Below are 21,353 nucleotides of genomic sequence, written 5' to 3'. Positions count from 1 at the left end.
TACGATATGTAAACTCCTCTCAGCTCCCTACAACACAACCAATTGACTACAAAATCTGAGCTGGTTCCGACACTTTTGGATCTAGTTTTACAAAATCAGCATGATTTCAAGATTAACAACCCTATCTGATGAATACATCAATCATGTAAAGAACATCCCGCACCTGTCCGGTGATCGCAGGCAGCAACATCTAGATTGACTGGCTTAATGCCTTCTGGTCTTTCCAATGCCTCGTCTTCCAGAGAAGAGATGCTTCGGTTTCAAGGTAGGGATCAAGCGATCCGCCTCCCCATGGCGAGCCTCCTTGTTCCTGTTCTTGACAGAGTCCCTTGACTTCTTGATGGCCTTCTTCTTTTGAGTAGTGTCCCTGAGCCCATCACCTAGCACGACCACTTCAATTGGTTGGGATTTGTACTTAGACCTCGACCTTGTACGCAGTTCCTTGTCGGAATGTTGGCCATCAGCGTCCATAGCGTCATCACAATTAGCTCTGTTCATTGACCTCTCACTGTTATGGCCTCTTGACTCGCTACAAAGTCAGTTCATAGCAGCATTAGGATCAACACACATGGATGTGAGTTGCCTGCCCAATCTCTTGGTTGTGAATTTCCCATCTTTCTCTTGTTTCTTTGGAACAATAGGACGGCTCTCTGTAGTACTCTTGTTCATCCTATGCTCCTAGATGACCATTGCCTTCTTCCTAATCTGACCAAATATCTCATGATGTTCTTCAGTTAATTTTTCATGGCCATCAATCATGAAAGCAGCTTGAGCAGCTTCTTCTTCAAGACGAAGACCCTCCTCCCTTTCTAGTTCTTCACACCTTTCCAAGATATCTGGATCCAAGAAATCGGCAACATTATGTCCATGTAAATCTCAGGGAGAATATCTTCCTTCCATTCATCATTGGCCAATAAGTAATGCTTCTTGAGACTGGCCGAATCGACACCAACACCTCCATTCTCATCCTCAAGGTCCCTCTCAAGCTTCTTCATTTCCTTTGCAGCCACAATTGCTTGAGCTTCAAGAACAGCCTGATGAATGCAAGTAGGCCTATCTCTGTTGTCACGAGGCTTGGGCATAGCAGCATGAAACCTATTTAAGCAGTCATTGATCTTCTTTGACTTCATCTTGATCTCCACTCTCTGCTCGAGAAGCCTCTCACATGCAGCATTCTTAACAGCCATCACACCTTCGACTGTTAAGGCACTCATAGTCAACAAAACACCCTCTTCACTAGGATCTCCATCTTGCACTACTAGGGAAAACCTTATACACAGCATCTTAGCAGCAGCGCTTGACAAAACAGGGCGCTACTGCTACTTAGTAGTAGCGAATTTAAATAAACCGCGCTACTGCTACTACTTTAGCAGTAGCGCGTTTTGCTAAAGAACGTTGCTGCTATACTTGTACTGCAGTTGTCTAGACACACTTAGCAGTAGCACGTGTAACCCACCAGCACTACTGCTACGTCCCTTAATAGTAGCGCTTTTCTCTGAAACATGCTACTACTGCCTTACCTTATCCTAGAGCGGTGCAGTTCCCTCTCGCGCACTCTCTCCCTCTCACTCGCTTTGCCCGGCCGCGCCGAACCCGTCGTCCGCCGCCGCCGCGCTGCTCCTCACCAAGGTACTCCCTCCTCCCCTCCTCCTCCGGCCGCCCTCCTCCCATCGCCCCTCCCTCCTCTTCTCCGGCCGCCCCCTCCCTCCTCCTCCTCCGGCTGCCCCCTCCCTCTCCACCCTCGCCCCCTTCCTCCTCCTCCTCCGGCCGCCCTCTCCCCCTCCACCCCGCCCCCTCTATCGGTGTCAAAACCGGCGGATCTCGGGTAGGGGGTTCCGAACTGTGCGTCTAAGGCTAATGGTAACAGGAGGCTGGGGACACGATGTTTACCCAGATTCGGGCCCTCTCGATGGAGGTAATACCCTACTTCCTGCTTGATTGATCTTGATGATATGTGTATTACAAGAGTTGATCTACCACGAGATTGTAGAGGCTAAACCCTAGAAGCTAGCCTATGATTATGATTGTTGTCGTCCTACGAACTAAACCCTCCGGTTTATATAGACACTGGAGAGGGCTAGGGTTACACGGAGTCAGTTACAGAGAAGGAGATCTACCATCCGAATCGCCAAGCTTTCCTTCCACGCAAAAGAGAGTCCCATCCGGACACGGGACGAAGTATTCAATCTTGTATCTTCACAGTCCAACAGTCCGGCAAAGCATATAGTCCGGCTGTCCGGATACCCGCTTATCCAGGACTCCCTCAGTAGCCCCTGAACCAGGCTTCAATGACGATGAGTCCGGCGCGCAGATTGTCTTCGGCATTGCAAGACGGGTTCCATCTCCGAATACTCCAAGATAAATTTCAAAGACTTAAGTCATGTCCGGCTCTACAAGACAAATTTCACATACCACCGTAGATAGAACAATAATCCACAAATCTAATCTGCTGACAACTCTTCGTAGCGTGACATCACGCCACGGCCCGGCCATTATTCGAACCATTTTTTACAACCAGCTACCGCACACATTGCGAGGTGGTTTCCTTAGCACGTCTTGTCGAAGCGGAGATCGTGTCCCCCTTATTGCGGGATCCTCATCAATGTGGGTATGGGTAACCCAACCGTGCCATCAATCGTGACGGGCAAGTGGGGAGGCGCACATTTTTTCACCGCCTTTATAAAGGGATAAGAACTCCCGATTTTACCCACGCCTTGTTCCTCCTTTGCTCATTCGTTCTCGCACTCTCCAGCCCCAGCGCCCAAGTTCTCACCTTCTCCGTAGGACCATCCGTAGCATGTCCGGAGCGGGAGGCAAGTGGATGGCCTCCTCCGTCACAGAGGAGGACATTACCAAGCTTCGGGCGGCCGGATACCTGGCCGAAAACATCGCACACAGTCTTCCGACGGAGGGACAGATCACCTCCACCCCAAAGTCTCGGGAGAGAGTAGTATTCCTCCCTCATTTCGTCCGCGGACTAGGATTTCGACTCCACCCGTTCGTCCGCGGGCTCATGTATTACTATGGGCTAGATTTTCATGATCTATCCCCAAATTTTGTGCTCAACATCTCGGCGTTTATCATCGTGTGCGAGGCCTTCCTCTGCATCACGCCCCACTTCGGCCTGTGGCTGCAAATCTTCTGTGTGAAGCCGAAGATCGTTAGCGGCCAGCAGGCGGAGTGCGGAGGCGCCAAGGTGGGCAGGATGCCCAACATTACATGGCTTGATGGCTCCTTTGTGGAGACCGTGAAAGGGTGGCAATCGATGTGGTTCTACATCACCGAGCCGCATGACACCAACTGGGCGGCGGCGCCCAAATTCTGGTCCGGGATCCCCATGCGGTTCACTTCCTGGGAAAAGAAGGGCCTGTCCTAGGGCGAACCCGCAGAGCTGACCGGACTCGAGACCTGTATCAAGAGTATGAAGGACAAGAAAATCAAGCTTGTCAACGTGGTTCAGGTCATGCTCGTCCGTCGGATCCTCCCGTGTCAAAGATGGGCATTCAATATGTGGGAGTTTGATCCGGCCGGACACCAGATGCTGCGAGAGCTCTTCGACACGACGCATAAGGATGTCTGGAAGGTGCTGTTCAAGACCGGTGAAGTTCCTCCTCCCACTTCCGAGGACCGCGGACTCAGCGCCACGCGGCTTGCCAATCCGGTAAGTTCTCTAAACATCACAAGATGTACCTTTACCAGCATATTTGTGAGAGGATTTTAAGTCATCATGCTGACAAAACAGGATTACATGGAGACAGCGGAGCGGGTCGACTGTCCGGCTCCGCTACCTGAAGATCCAGCAACCGCATTCCTAATGGAGATGCTGGTTCCGACGCCTTACAAGGTGCCGGAAAAGAAGGCCGAAAAGAAGGCCACGGGGACAAGGAAGGGTCTCCGGCTCAAGGTTGCGCCAAACGCCTCGTCCGATGACGACTAGGCGCACTCCCCCCTCTCCCCCCCCCCGAGGACGAGGGGGAGAAGAAAAGGAAGACTGCCCCGTCTGGGGAGGCCGAACGGTCCAGGAAGATGGCCGCGGGGACCAGGAAGGGTCTCCGGCGCAGGGCCGTAATAAACTCGTCGTCCGAGGATGGCGAGGCAGATTCCTCCCACGGAGACAGGGGGAAACATGAGGAAACTCTCCCTCCCCGCATTGGGGGAGGAGAATAAAAGGAAAGCCGCCCCACAGGGGGAGGCTAGGACACTGAAGAAGGGAAAGGCGTCCCTTCCGGATCACTCCACTACCGCCGCCTACAACAAGGAGGAGTGGCTGCCCAGGGGCAAGCCCTGGGCGAGGTCGTAAGTATCCGCATTTTGTAATCCTTTTCGTGCGACTTTAACTTCATAGTTTGTAATAACGCCGGACACGTATATGCATTCCAGCCGGGTCCAATCTCGGGGTATCCTCTTCGGATGGGTCCTTGAGTGAGTCAAAGATGAATAGCGGTTCACTCCCGACGGCCACCTCCCCACGACCCGCAACGACACCGAGGTGTTGTCCCAAAGGATACCGGGGCCGGGGCGACGTTTCTGGAGACGCCCCAAGGCGAAATCCCAGACGCCGGGTGCATGGGGGGCAAGATCCCCATGGGTTACGTGGAAGGGGGCCACAACAAGTCTGGCTCCCAACCGGTTACCGCGCCGGAGCCTCCAAAGGCTTCGGATTCAGGTAGGCAGCCCCACGCTAAGGAGGGCGAGCCGGCTGTGCCGATGACCTCCGTCCAGCCGGAGACATCGGAGAATCTGCTGGAAGTGCTTCGCGGCGCTTCCATTGACAAAGAGCACCATACTCTTATAAGTACGGTAATTGAGAAGGTTCGGTCCACCAAAGGCGGGTTGACCGAAGCCTGCACCAGCCTACTAACAGGCTTTGAGGTAAGTAATGAAAAAGTGTGAGAAAATATCACCCAATAGATAGTAGCCCCTGATACTCTGTTTGGTGTTCAGAAAGAAAAGCCAAACGGAGGGTCAACTAAAAACCGCAGGAGTCTGACAGTACTTGTCTAAGTTAATAAGCAGGCATTGCTGCTGGCCGCCGCTGCTCGCACAGCTGAGGTTGCTGGACTCAGGTGGGACTTGGGGCAGGCCGAAGAAGAGCTCGGCCTCATGAAGAGGCAGCTCAAGGAGAAAAAAGGTAAGTGATACCCCATATGTGTGTCATGTAGAGGAGAAAAATGGTGATACTAACAAAAAGCATCATGATTTTTAATAGGGGCCATGACCGAAGTGGCGGCCCTGAAGAAAGCGTTGTCCGAGGCCGAAGCCAAGGCAGCCACGGAGCACACCGAGTGTGAAAAGCAAGATGTTCTAGTGGGAGAGGTACAACAAGAGCTCCAGGAGTTCGGCAAGAAGTTCGAGTCCTTGGAGCATGACTTCAAGACGCAACCGTCCGAGCTTGCCAAAGCCCTCGAGAGCACGAAAGATGCCAAGGCGGAAGCCCAAAAGGCCCTCCAGGAAATCCAGGTGGCCAAGAAGATAGCGGCGGATAAGGCATTCATTATGCAGAACAAGCATGTGGAGGAGACGTTTCTTTTACTTAACCGAATTCGAAGCTCTCCAGGGGCCTTCGCAGATCTACCATGCAGCTTATCGGATGCCATGGAGTTCTACCGTGCCGAAGAAGGGAGCTCAACAGAGAAGTTGTTTTGGTCCCAGTATGCTGGAGCCGAAAACCCGATGCCCTTGAGTGACCAACTGAAGCAATTGGTCGAACTCCACAAGGCGGCCGAACTGGCCATGAAGGGCCTGATAGTCCGGATGTGGCCTGGTGAGCCTCTGCCCGACAACTACTTTGGCCTTATAAAGCGGATGGTAAATGCCTGTCCGCGGCTTGAAGTTATCAAGCAATCTGTCTTCATTGAGGGTGCCCGCCGGGCCTTTGCCCGCACGAAGATGCATTGGGCCAAACTGGATGCTGAGAAGCTAGTGAAGGATGGACCACCTGAGGGTAAGCAGCATCGCTACCCCGAAAAATATTATGATGGCGTTATGAAATGCGCTCGCCTTGTGGCCAATTAATGTACCAAGGACATAATGTTTGAGTGAATGTACTCATGTCGTTTTTGTAAAAGGAAAATGAGTTTGTTTGCGCTTATATAATGCTTTGTTGATTTAAAATATTACCTTCTGTGCGGCTGTTTATAAAATTCTGAAAGTAGGCCAGTCGTCGGCTTCTGCCCCCTTGTAACTAGTACTGGGGTGTTCGTGGAAAACCCAAACACTCTTTATCCAAATTTTTGGTCCTTTAAGGAGGTGCTCAGCGCAGCGAACAAGGCAATCAGACTATGTGGCTTTATAACTCTCACTTAGCCATAGAAGTCTACAATTTTAAATTTTGGCGAAGCCCCTAATATTCGGAAAGCCGAATCGGGGCGCTAGACACGCCTAGATCGGACAAGGCCGATTCCTCGCTTGAAGCGGAAAAAATCTTTAAGGATTTTAAACCACTCGAACAGCGACCAGCTCTCACCGCATCATGACAGTCAGTTTTCAGCTTTCTCTACTGAGGTGCTTGTCCGGAAGAACCGGGACACAATCATTGTAGTTTTCCCTGCGCTACCTTAGCCAATATAACGGAACGTAAGGTACCAAAAAAAGGGAGCCGGGCTAACCCAACTATTGACCCAAGACATGATTCGGAGCTGATGCATATAATGCTATAAGTTCGGGGTGCCGCACTATCGAAATTGTTCGGACTTATCTTGTCGTATTATGGGACACCATAAGAAGCCCCTGGCAAACTGGACGTACCAAAGTGTACGGATGCATTAAACATTCAAGGGAAAACATGAAGATAGGAATAACAAGCTGACGATGTATGTTGTTTCTCGATGTTATTTAAATAATACATCAAGGCATATGTGTACAATTAATGCGTGAAGTAGAAACGAATAGGACCATTTGACATGTCATATCCAAGGATGGGTCGCATGCGGGTATGTAAAACAGGTATATCGATCATTAGTCAGAGACCACCTGGGTATTCCCTTGTGCGCAACGCCTCTTGCCTCCTTGGTTTTCACTCCTGTGATGAGTCCGCTGATCAGGTTCTCTGAAGGGGCTATTCGAAAGTGGGGCCCTGAAAGAGAAAGGAAGTTACATATGTATGTGGGCCTCGTGGCGGTTGAACCGCACTGTGGACCACCTCGTCATCGCGCCTCCGCCTATGCCCATGGTATTTTGAGTGCGTAATTATGTACACGTGGCACCAGTGCCGCCTGAACTAGGCTGGGGAGGAGGCGTGACTGCAAATCATGCTCTTGGCGTGCGTGACGGTCCTGCTGCGGGGTGCTCCGGACTCGTTTGGCGGTGTTTGGGGTTGTCAATGCCGAATTGGCAGTTTGCCGAAGAAGGCTGCACTGTACTTCTGCTGCGAGGGCCGCAGTATGCTCTTCCATACGGACAGAGCGGTCTTTGTTTCCATTGACTATTATAACCCTGCGAGGTCCTGGCATCTTGAGCTTGAGGTATGCATAGTGTGGTACCGCATTGAATCGAGCGAACGCGGTTCGTCCAAGTAGTGCATGATAGCCACTACGGAAAGGGACGATATCGAAGATTAACTCCTCGCTGTGGAAGTTATCCGGAGATCCGAAGACCACTTCCAGTGTTATGGAGCCCGTACATCAGGCCTCTACCCCTAGAATTACACGTTTGAAGGTGGTTTTGGTGGGTTTGATCCTTGAGGGATCGATGCCCATCTTGCGCACTGTGTCCTGATAAAGTAGGTTCAGGCTACTGCACTGTCCATAAGGACTCGTGTGAGGTGGAATCCATCAATGATTGGGTCAAGGACCAATGCGGCTGAACCACCGTGACGGATGCTGGTAGGATGGTCCTGGCGATTGAAAGTGGTCCGACAGGATGACCATGGGTTGAAATTTGGGGCGACTGGCTCCATCGCATAGACATCCCTTAGTGCACGTTTTCGTTCCCGTTTGGGAATATGGGTGGCGTAGATCATGTTTACCGTTTTCACCTGGGAGGGGGGGGGGAATTTCTTCTGGCCCCTAGTGTTCGGACGCCGGGGCTCCTCGTTATCATCGATGTGCAACCCCTTGTCCTTGCTTTCGGCATTTAACTTGCCGGCCAGTTTGAGCATCTAGCAATCTCTGTTAGTGTGGTTGGCTGGTTTGTTAGGGGTGCCATGAATTTGGCACGAGCGGTCGAGTATGCGGTCCAGACTGGACGATCTCAGATTGTTCCTTTTGAACGGCTTTTTCCGCTGACCGGACTTTGAGCCGCTGAATGCGGCATTGACTGCCGTGTCTTCGGTGTTGTCACCATTGTTACGACGCTTGTGTCTATTGCGTCACGTCTTGCCGTTACTGTCGCAGACATCTGAAGTGCCGGAGCTTCTTGGCGTGGTGCTACTACAATCCAGCTAGATGTCCTCGCCCGCGCAAAAGCTGGTCATGAGTGTCGTGAGGGCCGCCATGGACTTCGGTTTTTCTTGGCCGAGGTGTCGGGCGAGCCACTCGCCACAGTTATTATGCTTAAAGGCCGCCAGGGCTTCGGCATCCGGACAATCGACAATTTGGTTCTTTTTAGTTAGGAACCGAGTCCAGAATTTCCTGGCTGACTCTCCGGGCTGTTGGGTAATGTGACTTAAGTCATCAGCATCCGGTGGTCGCACGTAGGTTCCTTGGAAGTTGTCGAGGAACGCGTCCTCCAGGTTTTCCCAACTGCCGATGGAGTTTGCCGGCAGGCTATTCAGCCAGTGTCGGGCCAGTCCTTTGAGTTTAAGGGGAAGATACTTGATGGCATGTATGTCATCACCGCGGGCCATGTGAATGTGGAGAAGAAAGTCTTCGATCCACACCGCGGGGTCTGTTGTGCCATCATACGATTTGATGTTTACGGGTTTAAACCCTTCTGGGAATTCGTGATCCATTACTTCATCAGTGAAGCAGAGGGGGTGTGAGGCGCCTCTGTGCCAGGCTATGTCGCTACGCAGTGCGACTATGTCTGGCCGGTTATGTTCGGCCCGGCCGGACTTATTGTTAATGTATCCGGCATGACGGTCATCATCGAGTGTTGGGGCGCGCCCCTATGATCCGTAGATTGATCTTGGCTGTCGTGCTTTGTTTTCCAATAGATCTCGGAGGTCCTTCGTATTGCCCCAAGCCGTAGTGAACTGGCGTGGGGGTGCGGGCTGGTATTCGGTCTGATACGCCATTTTATACCGACCACGAGGTGGCCGGTCAGCCTCGTCTTGTGCTCGTAGTGTAGGCTCTACGGCCTGCTCCTCTAGTTGAGGTAGCAACTTGTGGTTTGTGTAACCTTTGGTGGGGCGATCGAGTCCGTATTCCTCAGCCGCCAGGACCTCGTTCCATCTGTCTGCGAGCAGATCTTGATCAGCTTGGAGCTGTTGCTACTTCTTTTTCAGGCTTCTTGTAGTGGCTACAAGCCGGCGCTTAAAGTGCTCCTGCTCTTTGGGATCCTCAGGTATGCCGAATTCATCGTCGCCGAGGCTCACCTCGTCTTCAGAGGGAGGCATATAGTTGTCATCCCCCAAGTATCTATCTATCGCCTGTTCCTCTAGGCTGACCTGCCCGTGTTCCTGTTCGGCCTGTTCAAAGGTAGGCTGATCAGCATTGTATTCCTATTCGGCACCTGAGGGAGTCCTGGATAAGGGGGTATCCGTACTGCCGGACTATATACTTTGGTAGGATTGTTGGACTATGAAGATACAAGATTGAAGACTTCGTCCCGTGTCCGGATGGGACTCTCCTTGGCGTGGAAGGCAATCTTGGCGATTCAGATGTAGATCTCCTTCTTTGTAAACTGACTCTCTGTAACCCTAGCCCCCTCCGGTGTCTATATAAACTGGAGGGTTTAGTCCGTAGGACACAACAACAATCATACCATAGGCTAGCTTCTAGGGTTTAGCCTCTCTGATCTCGTGGTAGATCAACTCTTGTAATACTCATATCATCAAGATCAATCAAGCATGAAGTAGGGTATTACCTCCATCGAGAGGGCCCAAACCTGGGTAAACATCGTGTCCCCGGTCTCCTGTTACCATTAGCCTTAGCCGCATAGTTCGGGACCCCCTACCCGAGATCCGCCGGTTTTGACACCGACAGCACCATCTGGATTGTTTTCTTCTCTTGTGCCGGTATTGCTGTGGCGGGGCTTAGAGTGGCGCCGATGACGCCCATGCTTTGATCTCTTTCCTAAGGGGTTATCTTCTGTTGCCTCATCGCCATTGTTTTCTTTGGGGGTGTCCACCATATATATATCATATGAAGATGTGGTTGTCCAGCGCCCTGTGGGCGGTGGTTCCTGTTCTTCTCCTGCATCGTCGTCTATACCGTCGATTTCTTCGGAGTCGAAGTCAAGCACGTCGGTCAAATCATTGACAGTGGCTATGAAGTGGGTGGTGGGTACTAACGAATTTCTTCGTTGCCTGCTTCCCACTCGAGCCGAACATAGTTCGGCCAGGAATCTCCTGACAGAGAGAGAGAGAGAGAGGGAGAGAGAGAGAGAGAGACCTTAACGAATTTAGCACATCGCCAAGGGGGGAGTGCTGAAATATATCCGTGACGGTGAACTCCATTACTGGAGCCCAATCGGACTTGATGGGCCCGGGCGCGCGCGGTTCGGAACCCACATCCCGACACAAGTCCGGGGGTCCGGTGACGCAGATTCCCTTAACACGGAATCTGTGTTTGGCTCTACCGCCAAAGAGTATGCCGCCTCCATGGCGGGGTCCATCCACCCGTCCTCAAACGACGCGATCTGCCCCGGATTTAGGTCCGGAGCAGTTGCAGAGGCGATATCCCGAATACTGTCCGACAACAGATTTAAGTCGTGCTCGTTGTGACTGTTCGACGCTCCTGATGTAGGCCCGAATCCATCGAAGATCAAGTCTCCGCGGATATCGGCTGTGTAATTCAAGTTTCCGAACTTGACCTGATGGCAAGGGGCGTAGCTGTCGATCTGCTCCAGATGGCTAAGCGAGTTGGCCCGCAGAGCGAAGCCGCCGAACACGAAGATCTGTCCGGGGAGAAAAGTCTCGCCCTGGACTGCGTTGTTGAAGGTTAAGGGAGCCATCGAGCCTTACATCAATGACATAGAGGAACTCTCAATGAAAGCACCAATGTCGGTGTCAAAACCGGCGGATCTCGGGTAGGGCGTTTCGAACTATGTGTCTAAGGCTAATGGTAACAGGAGGCTGGGGACACGATGTTTACCCAGTTTCGGGCCATCTCGATGGAGGTAATACCCTACTTCCTGCTTGATTGATCTTGATGATATGAGTATTACAAGAGTTGATCTACCACGGGATTGTAGAGGCTAAACCCTAGAAGCTAGCCTATGATTATGATTGTTGTTGTCCTACGGACTAAACCCTCCAGTTTGTATAGACACCGGAGAGGGCTAGGGTTACACGGAGTCGGTTATAGAGAAGGAGATCTATCATCCGAATCGCCAAGCTTGCCTTCCACGCAAAAGAGAGCCCCATCCGGACACGGGACGAAGTCTTCAATCTTGTATCTTCATAGTCCAACAGTCCATCCAAAGCATATAGTCCGGCTGTCTGGATAGCCCCTTATCCAGGACTCCGTCACCTCCCTCCTCCTCCTCCTCCGGCCGCACCCTCCCCCTCCTCCCCCGCCCCCTCCCTCCTCTGGTCCCACCGGCCTCCTCCCGCTCCTCCTCTCTCCTTCCTCCTCCCTCCATCTTTTTTTCTGTTTTTTACTATTGTATAATGTAGTTTTTTTACTATTTTTAGTAAGTGTTTAAAATAGTTAGTAAGTAAATTAATAAACTAGTTGAACTAGTTTGGTTTTAGTAAGAACTAGTTGAATTAATAGAACTAATGTATTTTTAGTATGAAAATTAATATAACTAGCTGAACTAGTTTATTTTTAGAAAGAACTAGTTTATTTCTATTTATAGTAAGTTTATTTTTAGTAAGAACTAGTTGAACATGTCAGATTTGTTGTTATGTTTTTAATTTAAGCAATTAGTGATGTTATATGTATGGTACTATTCGGGATGTATTAGTGATAACTTATAGGGTTTTTGTTTTAGCAGAAATCAAGGAGCCCCTCCATCATCCCCGCCGTCATCCCCGTCACCGACCCCCTCCGACCTCGAGGTGAGACCAGCCAAATCTCCATGTCTATATGAGTTCTATAAGATATGATGTAGATAAAAACATGTATATCTTGTGTTTCTCAAATAGGATATGTGGTTGGCCAAGTGGCCGGTCATGTTTGCAGGTTACACCTCCGAGTGGCCTATATTTTGCCGGAGTGTTGATTAATTTCCATTCCGACAAATTTCAGGCGCTCGATATGTCCTGTTTTAGCAAAGGTCATGCCGGAATTTTCCATGAATTTTGGCATGACTTGTGCTAGAATATGTAGGAAATATCGAGTGGCCTGGATTTTCTATAAAGATAATTAAACGATATTTCGGGTTGACTTTAAGACTGTCGAGGCCGAAGAATCCCGACTGTTGTCGTGGGGGTCATTTCTCCTTCTTCTCTGGGTGCTAGACCTTTGTTATGCACTAGGGGAAGGAGGAGTAATGACCATCACTGACGGTCGCAAATGTCAGAGACGAATCAGTGAGGGAGAGTATCCACCATATATGAGAGGACGAAGAATCCTGACTGTTGTCGTGGGGGTAGCTTCTCCTTCGTTCCCGTGTGCTAGACAACTTGGTGTAATGCACTCGGGAATGAAAGGAGGAGCTACCATCACCGACAGTCGAATATATACACCACGTGAGCTGAGAGTTTTCAAGAAAAGACTCGACAGACCCATAGTCAACCTGTGATGAATAATAATGATCTAATTTAGTTTTTGTAGTAAATATATTTAGTTGTACAAGTTTAATCTTTGAATTATGAACATAGGAAATGTCGTCGGACGAAGAAGGTCCCGGGGAGTGCTCCTGGTGCGGCGACAAACGGGGTTTCTGCGACAGGCCTCACCTGGACGACGATCGGCACTCCAGCATTAAGCTCGAGGAGGCCTTCGATTGTGATATGGTACGCTACGACGCTAAGTGTTTTTTTTTGTAATTAAGCTTGACTTCTACTACTTCAATGTGTAATTTTTGTCTTTTACAATTCGACTAGCTTATCCCATGCCATGCAATACGCTATGTCTTGGAGAGGATGGGTTTTGAAGATCATGAGAGGAATGAAACAAAGAAAATTAACCTAAGGACCCATCATGGTATGGTTTTTGAGGTAAATCTATACAATTCTGAGAGCATATCCAATTTTGGTTGCCCGAGTTGGGAAGCACTTTGCAAGATGTATGATTTTCAAGAGGGTATGTTTGCCACCATGGATCTTGGTGATCCTGACATCGACCAAGATAATTTGGACATTTAGGTTCTTGTTGATACGCTTCCAATTCTACCGCTATGCGAGTTCCTCAAACATAGTTATTAAGTAATTTATATTGTTTATTTCAAAATAGTTGACAACTTATTTCCATTGATAGCTTATTTTCATGCTTCAAAGAGTGTGCAGAAGATGGTAGACAGAACCAACTACACCAATGGATCTAAGTTAACTTATCAAGAGAAAAATCATCTAGTCGCATATTGTACTGACATTGAGAATTACAATGCCTTTTATCAAACTCCTCCAAATTATGGTGAATACGTGCCACTAGTGCACGTGTTGAACAATGATAACTTCCATGGAGATTTCTTGGTAAGATTTTTTACTATTACGACATCCATGTATCTTTTGCATTCTTCTAAAACTGAACTACATTGCTAACCACAAAGTTATTACTATGTTTTTGAACAGAAAATCCCGATGGATTGTGTGCCTCATTTGATGTATCAGAATGGTCGCCTAGATGTTTTGAACATACAGCCAGGTCGTCCTACGAATCTCACATGTGCATACCGGGTTTCTAAAAATGGTGAACACATGATAATCAAAGAATGGAAGAAATGTATGGAGATTCGTAAGGAGGTTCTTGGAAGCAACATTGCGTGAAAGGCAAGAATTGGAGACAGGATAATCTCCATTCTCCATAATGGAGAGTCAGGGGTTATCTTGTTTTATGCTATTTTACCCAAGAAAATATAGTAGGTCCTAAGAGAATGTAGTAGGTTATGAGGTACAATATGTTTATGAGAGTTGATGATGATGAGTAGTTGTGATTATGTCTAATGACCAACTTGTATGTGATGTCTCATTGATGAAAACGATGATCATGAGGAGGTGTTATATGACAATGATGTATTATGATGATAAGTTGTTAATGATATGATGATGATGATGATGATGATGATGATGATGATATTTATTATATCATTGGGTGAAAGAACCGTGGATTAGTTTCAAGTGGATGTCCATCCACTTGAAACTAGTCCACGGTTCTTTCTCCCACTGATGTAATAACTCATTATGATGTAAAATCATTCTCTAAATTGCTGCGGTATGAAAACTTATATAAAGGTGCATGAATACAACATGAAATAAAAAAGAAATACGGAATAATAGTAGTAGCGCCTGCTATTAGAAGCGCTACTACTAATTACCAGTAGTGCCCATTTTAGAAAGCGCTGCTACTAAGTCGACGTAGCAGTAGCACGGTCCAGCCCACGCTACTACTAACATTTAGCTGTAGCGCCTTTACTAGTAGCACTATAACCAGCGCTACTGATAGGCTTCAAACACGCGCTACTGCTAGGGTTTTCCCTAGTAGTATTGAGGTATAGTCTTCATAGCCGCTGACTTCGTCTCCAGTACCAGCTTCATGTCCTCTTCAGAAGCCCATCAAGCGACTACAAATCAGTCTTGTTGCACACAATGTGCATAGGCTTATTCGTGAACAAGGATATTATAATATGGAAGAGTGCTGCTTGCTGAGCAATAGTGTACCCACAAGACCCTGAGATTTCCAAGAAGAACAACACAACAGCCCTCAAGTGGACAAGAGCGGTGATACTACACATTTGTATGATGTTCATGTCCTCAAAAGGCTGATCAAGGATCCCTGGAGTGTCAATCATTTGGTACCGAAGATATTTGTAATCTGCAAGGCCAACGAAAAGTGATTTTGTTATGAAACCATAAGGTTGTACGTCCACATCAGCCCTTGTAACCTTGTTCATGAAAGAGCTCTTCCCAACATTTGGATAGTGTGACGCCCCCGATTCAATCGTACACTAATCATACACGCAAACGTGTACGATCAAGATCAGGGACTCACGGGAAGATATCACAACACAACTCTACAAACAAAATAAGTCATACAAGCATCATAATACAAGCCAGGGGCCTCGAGGGCTCGAATACAAGTGCTCGATCATAGACGAGTCAACGGAAGCAACAATATCTGAGTATAGACATAAGTTAAACAAGTTTACCTTAAGAAGGCTAGCACAAACTGGAATACAGATCGAAAGAGGCGCAGGCCTCCTGCCTGGGATCCTGCTAAACTACTCCTGGTCGTCGCCATCGGCCTTCACGTAGTAGTAGGCACCTCCAGTGTAGTAGTCGTCGTCGACGGTGGCGTCTGGCTCCTGAGCTCCAACGTCTAGTTGCGGCATCCGAGAAGAAGAGGAAAATGGGGGAAAAGAGGGAGCAAAGCAACCGTGAGTACTCATCCAAAGTACTCGCAAGCAAGGAGCTACACTAGATATGCATGGGTATATGTGTAAAGAGGCAATATCGGTGGACTGAACTGCAGAATGCCAGAATAAGAGGGGGAAATATAGTCCTATCAAAGACTACGCTTCTGGTAGCCTCCGTCTTGCAGCATGTAGAAGAGAGTAGATTGAAGTCCTCCAAGTAGCATCGCATAGCATAATCCAACCCGACGATCCTCCCCTCGTCGCCCTGTGGAAAAGCGATCACCGGGTTGCCTGTGGAACTTGTCTCGGTGTGTTTTATTAAGTATCCGGTTCTAGTTGTCATAAGGTCAAGGTACAACTCCGGGTTGTCCTTTTACCGAGGGACACGGCTATTCGAATAGATAAACTTCCCTGCAGGGGTGCACCACATAACCCAACACGCTCGATCCCATTTGGCCGGACACACTTTCTTGGGTCATGCCCAGCCTCGGAAGATCAACACGTCGCAGCCCCACCTAGGCACAACAGAGAGGTCAGCACGCCGGTCTAAATCCTATGCGTGCAGGGGTCTGGGCCCATCACCCATTGCACACCTACATGTTGCGTACGCGGCCGGTGAGCAGACCTAGCAACCTCCATTACAAAGAAAGTTGCGTTAACGCAGTCCAACCCGGCGCGCGCCACTCAGTCGCTGACGTCACGAAGGCTTCGGCTGATACCACGACGTCGAGTGCCCATATTTCCCGCGTAGTTGGTTAGTGCGTATAGGCCAGTGGCCAGACTCAGATCAAATACCAAGATCTTGTTAAGCATGTTATTATGAAGCAACCGCGAACGCCGACCAGGGCCAGGCCCACCTCTCGCCTAGGTGGTCTCAACCTGCCCTGTCGCTCCGCCACATAGTAACAGTTGGGGGCCGTTGGTAACCCAGGCCCACCCCTACCAGGATGGAGCCACCTGTCCTTCCAGCCCCCACATCGGAATCACTTGCGGGTACTCAACGAGCTGACCCGACTTCAGTCACCATCTGTATAGTATGTATGTATAGTATATACCCGTGATCACCTCCCGAGTGATCATGGCCCGATAGTATAGCATGGCAGACTGACAAGAATGTAGGGCCAATGATGATATACTAGCATCCTATACTAAGCATTTAGGATTGCAGGTAAGGTATCAGTGACTGTAGCAACAATGACAGGCTATGCAACAGAATAGGAGTAACTGAACAGTAACATGCTACACTACTCTAATGCAAGTAGTATAGAGAAGAATAAGCAATATTTGGTGATCAAGGGGGGGGGGGGCTTGCCTAGTTGCTCTGGCAAGAAGGAGGGGTCGTCAACTCCGTAGTCATACTGGGTAGCAGCGGCATCGGTCTCGTAGTCTACCAGAGAGAAGAGGGGGAAGAAACACTAAATACAATGCAAACATAAGCATGACGATGCATGACAAGACAATGAGCGGTGTTAGGTGTGCCCAAACGCGGTAGTAGGTGATACCGGTGAAAGGGGGAAACATCCGGGAAAGTATCCCCGGTGTTTCGCGTTTTTGAACAAATGAACCGGAGGGGGAAAGTTGCGGGTTCACTATGCTAGGGATGCGTGGCGGACGGACGGGCTACGTATCTGGATTCGTCTCGTCGTTCTGAGCAACTTTCATGTACAAAGTTTTTCCATCCGAGCTACGGTTTATTTTATATTAATTTTAAAAAGATTTAATCATTTTTAGAATTTTCTTAATTATTTTAAATCAACATTATCCAGAATAGTGTATGCTGACGTTGTCATGACATCAGCATGACGTCAGCAGTCAATAGGACGTTGATTGGGTCAAACTGACGTGTGGGTCCCGCATGTCATTGACTGGTTAATTAACAAGCAGTTAATTAGGTTAATTAGTGATTAGATTATTCTAATTATGATTAATTATGTTAATTAATTCTTCAATTAATTAATTAATTAATGTTTTTAATTATATTTATTATTTTTTAATTCTTTTTTTATAAAAACGTTCTGGGCATGGCCCCCCTGTCATAGGCCCCAGGGGGCTTAGTGGATTCGGGCGCTAGCGAAACGGGGCAGAGCCCCGGGTGGGCGGGCGCCGGGCACCCGACTGGGCACTGCGGGTGCCGGCGGTCACGGGGCCGGCCAGCGAGGGGGCCATGGCCGCGGCGAGGTCAGTGGCCAGGGCAGCCACGGTGGTGGCTGCGGGCGATGTGCAGAGGAGGCGGGGATGGCCGGAGCGGCGCACGGAGAGGGAAGGCGAGGCCGGAGCGACGCAGGGAGAGGGAAGTGGCTGTGGTGGGGCGGCTCGGCCAGGGGGATGCGGGCGCAGCGGTGGTCCAGTGGCCGGAGTGGCCACGAGCAACAGCGGCTGTGGGCGCGCGAGGGGCGCGAGCAAGCATGAGTAGGGGGGCAGCAGGGTCGAGCCGGAGCTTGGTGCTCGTGGTCTTCGGTGGTACGGCATGAAACCGACGGGCAAACAAAGGGGAAATCATGGAGAGCTCACAATGGGGATGTAGGGTTTAGGGCAGCGGGGCGTGGGGAGGAAGACGGGGACGGCCTCGTTGAAGGAGACGACGTCGATGATGGAGTCCGGTGGGGCAGCTCCAGCGAGGGGTCGACGAGGAGGACGATGAGGCGGCATTCCGGGCGATGTCGTCGTAGCTCCGGCGACAACATCGAGTAGTGATGCAGGCGAGGGGATCGGGTGCGGGGAGCTCCTCTCCCCGGCACAATGCGTGCGTGCGTGTTTGTTGTGTGGTGGCGGCGGGTGAGGGGGATAAGGGGATCGTGGCGGAGTGGGGGTGAGATTAGGGTTCGGTGGGAAGGGGGCCTAAGTAGGCCAGTAGGTGGGCCGGCCTGGCTAGCCAAGTGGCCAGCTGGGCCGGTTGGCCCCGGGGGAGGGTTTGGTCTTTTTCTTGTTCTTCTTTTTTGTTTGTTTTAGTTTTACCTTTTGTTATTTTTCTTTTTCTTTTTTTACTTGTAGTTTCTTTAGTTTTGTAAAATAGGACAATACTTCCTAAATTAATGTCTCTAAATAACTCACTGCCTTAAAAAGTTTGGCCCCTAAATAAAATGTTTAAATATTTTATAGTTTATAAAAGGCATTTAATTAGATGTTTTAGCTACTGATTTAATTAGTTTAGTGCATTTAACCATTTTATAAAGTCTTCGTTTCTCCACCAATATCTCTTCTGAATTATTTGTCACAATAAGAACATTTTAGTTTTGACTTTTGGAAACTTTAATTGTTTGACTTGTTTTTGTATTTGGATTTTGAATCTGTTTTGATCTAACACGAGATTAGCAACAGTAACGGAGGTGACGTGGTATCATTAGCAGAGGTTCACTGTAGCTTAATTACCCGGGCGTCACAATTCTCCTCCACTACAAGAAATCTCGTCCCGAGATTTAAGAGGGGAAGTGAGGGGGAAGGGATTTTGTTACGAAATTCTAACCAGCATTCTCAATCCTGGTTGCTCTTCTCAAAGAGTTTGCTCCATGATGTTTATCCCTCCATTCCTCTACTTCGGTGCGTCGAGACAAAGTTGTCATCCTTTCTTTGGGAACTCCATCGTACTTACGTAAAATGATAAGGGGTAACTCGAAAGAACAGAACTCTGCATGGTTGCTTATCCGGTAGATAACCTTAGGGAAGGTGGTGAAAAGTAACTCTCGAATTGAAACTTAAGAAATTATCGAGAGCAAAGTAAGAAGGTGTAAAGTAGAAGTCTCGAGTGCATAGGCAATCGTTCGTTGCGTGATACGAAATGTGAAAGGGGTTCAGAGCAATGGGAATAAGTATTACGTCTGATACAAGAATAGATCACTAGGAAGGTGGCTCATGACTTACATACAAGGTCACGCGCGAGGAATAACTATGGAAACAGGGGGTGTACAGGAGAGTCAGGTTTCGATCCTGTGGAACTGTGGGTTATGGGCCCACCATGGGGGTTAAAAGTAGGAAGGGTGGTGAAGTCTTGCATAAGCAAGGCATGTCAGAGGATAGTTTGCCAGTTATGTCGGTAACAACATCAGTACCAAGGGCGAGGGACGAAGAGAACCATTCTCCTGCTCGCTGAACGAGGCGGACCAATAGGCAAAGTTCTCATCCATCGGTGGTTACCGAATGTCATCAACAATAGTAACACGGTCTTACTGACAAGGTTGTACAACAGGGTGTTTACATAAGCGGCGAATCATTACTACTTAGATCATATAAACCACGAGAAAGGTTAAACAAGACAATGGAAAGGAAAAGGTGATCATCATATTAAATAGAACAATGGAAAGGAAAATGTGTTTAAACACATATTTCAGGGGTATATCCTTCCCAAGGACAGGCAGAGCATGAATCCATGACAGGATATAACGTAGAAAACCCTTTAGGAAAGGGGGAAGAAATTTCATGAAATTACCCATACAACAGTGTTTGGATAATTTCATAAAGAAAATTTAGCATTGTGCTTCAGATGTTCTTATTGAAAATCGGAGTACCACATACATGCTTCGAGATAGCATTGACATGGTCTTCAAGCAAAGTTCGGACTTTGGATACACAAAGGATCCATCAGGACAAACTTATTAAACAAGGCATTCAATTTCCTCATGGAAAGATGGTTAACCTTGTTAAAAAGGAAACTGTAACACTAGGTCCTCCGGTCAGGTGTGCTAGGATGACATCACCTTACCGGGTCATATAAAGACCAATGATGTAACTCTTGGACATATGTTCCAACCATCATATCTAACCGAGGTTCAAATCTGGTTGGGGTCAGGATACCTCAGACTCAGGATGCCTGAGAAGAAAAAGGCGTGACACAGATTGATGAGAAGACACCGTAAGGTTCTCGGGAAATGTACCATGGAAGCAAGTTCTGAAACAAGAGTTCATCATTAAATCAAGGAGAGGGTTAGGAGGTGGCTGATGGACTCAGCGACAATTCATTGAGATTCCCAAAAGATGGATTTCCACACTTATGTGAACAAGGAGATAACATTTGTCAGATCAAATGATATAATGATGTATGCTTGAGGAAAACATACACAATTTAACAATGATAGAAGGGGGCACCCGGAAATCTGGAAGCACGATCAATGTTTGAATGATGATTCAATAAGCAATAGACTTAGAGTGAAACTATCGACCATTAACTTCAAAGCAATAGGGTTGCTAGAAGTACAGAATCCAAGCAGCACGGTTCACGTGTTGGTATCCCGGTTAAAATCAACACGGGGACCCAGGAATGAGCGGAGATGGCAAGAAGTATTACTATACCAAGAATTCTTAAGAGGTCGTGAAATTCTCACAACATTCTTGACATAAAAGAAGGTAACACGAACAAGTTTGTGTTTGAGGGAAGGCAATAAAGTGGTCGATGACAACACAATTCATCGAGGGCAAGGATGGTATTTCTCATCATGAATTCGATTGGTATCCTGGAAGGAGTTAAAATGTTGACGATGATCACAACAAATTTTGTCGAGAGTCTCCATGAAGATGCAATCGATCGGCGATGACATCAAGTTAAAGGAATGATGAAGCGAAAGGTTATTGGAACCATGGGTACGGCACAAACGCGAAATCAATTTTGTTGTTCAAGGAGAAATGATATTACGAGGAAGATCGACGTAAGGTTAGCCCACCGTCGAAATTTGTGCTCCGGGAAGAACCAGATAGCACAGTTAAATTTAGCACGATAATGATGTAGCCGATAAGGCTAGGAATGACATGATGGAGTATTAAACTCGTAAGCAATGAAGATTACTAATAGTTGTCGAATC

The 21,353-nt window shown here is 48.4% G+C and overlaps 1 pseudogene; it reads right to left on the bottom strand.

Moving 5' to 3' along the window:
* Positions 1–204: 204 nt before the first annotated feature.
* LOC123114949 (nucleolar GTP-binding protein 1-like) overlaps positions 205–21,353 on the bottom strand; it is a 28,477-nt pseudogene continuing 7,328 nt past the window's right edge.

Source organism: Triticum aestivum, chromosome 5B (assembly GCF_018294505.1).
Source record: "Triticum aestivum cultivar Chinese Spring chromosome 5B, IWGSC CS RefSeq v2.1, whole genome shotgun sequence".
NCBI classification, from domain to species: Eukaryota; Viridiplantae; Streptophyta; class Magnoliopsida; order Poales; family Poaceae; genus Triticum; species Triticum aestivum.
The sequence above is the reverse complement of the archived record's forward strand: the minus strand, read 5'-3'. Positions and strand labels throughout refer to the sequence as shown.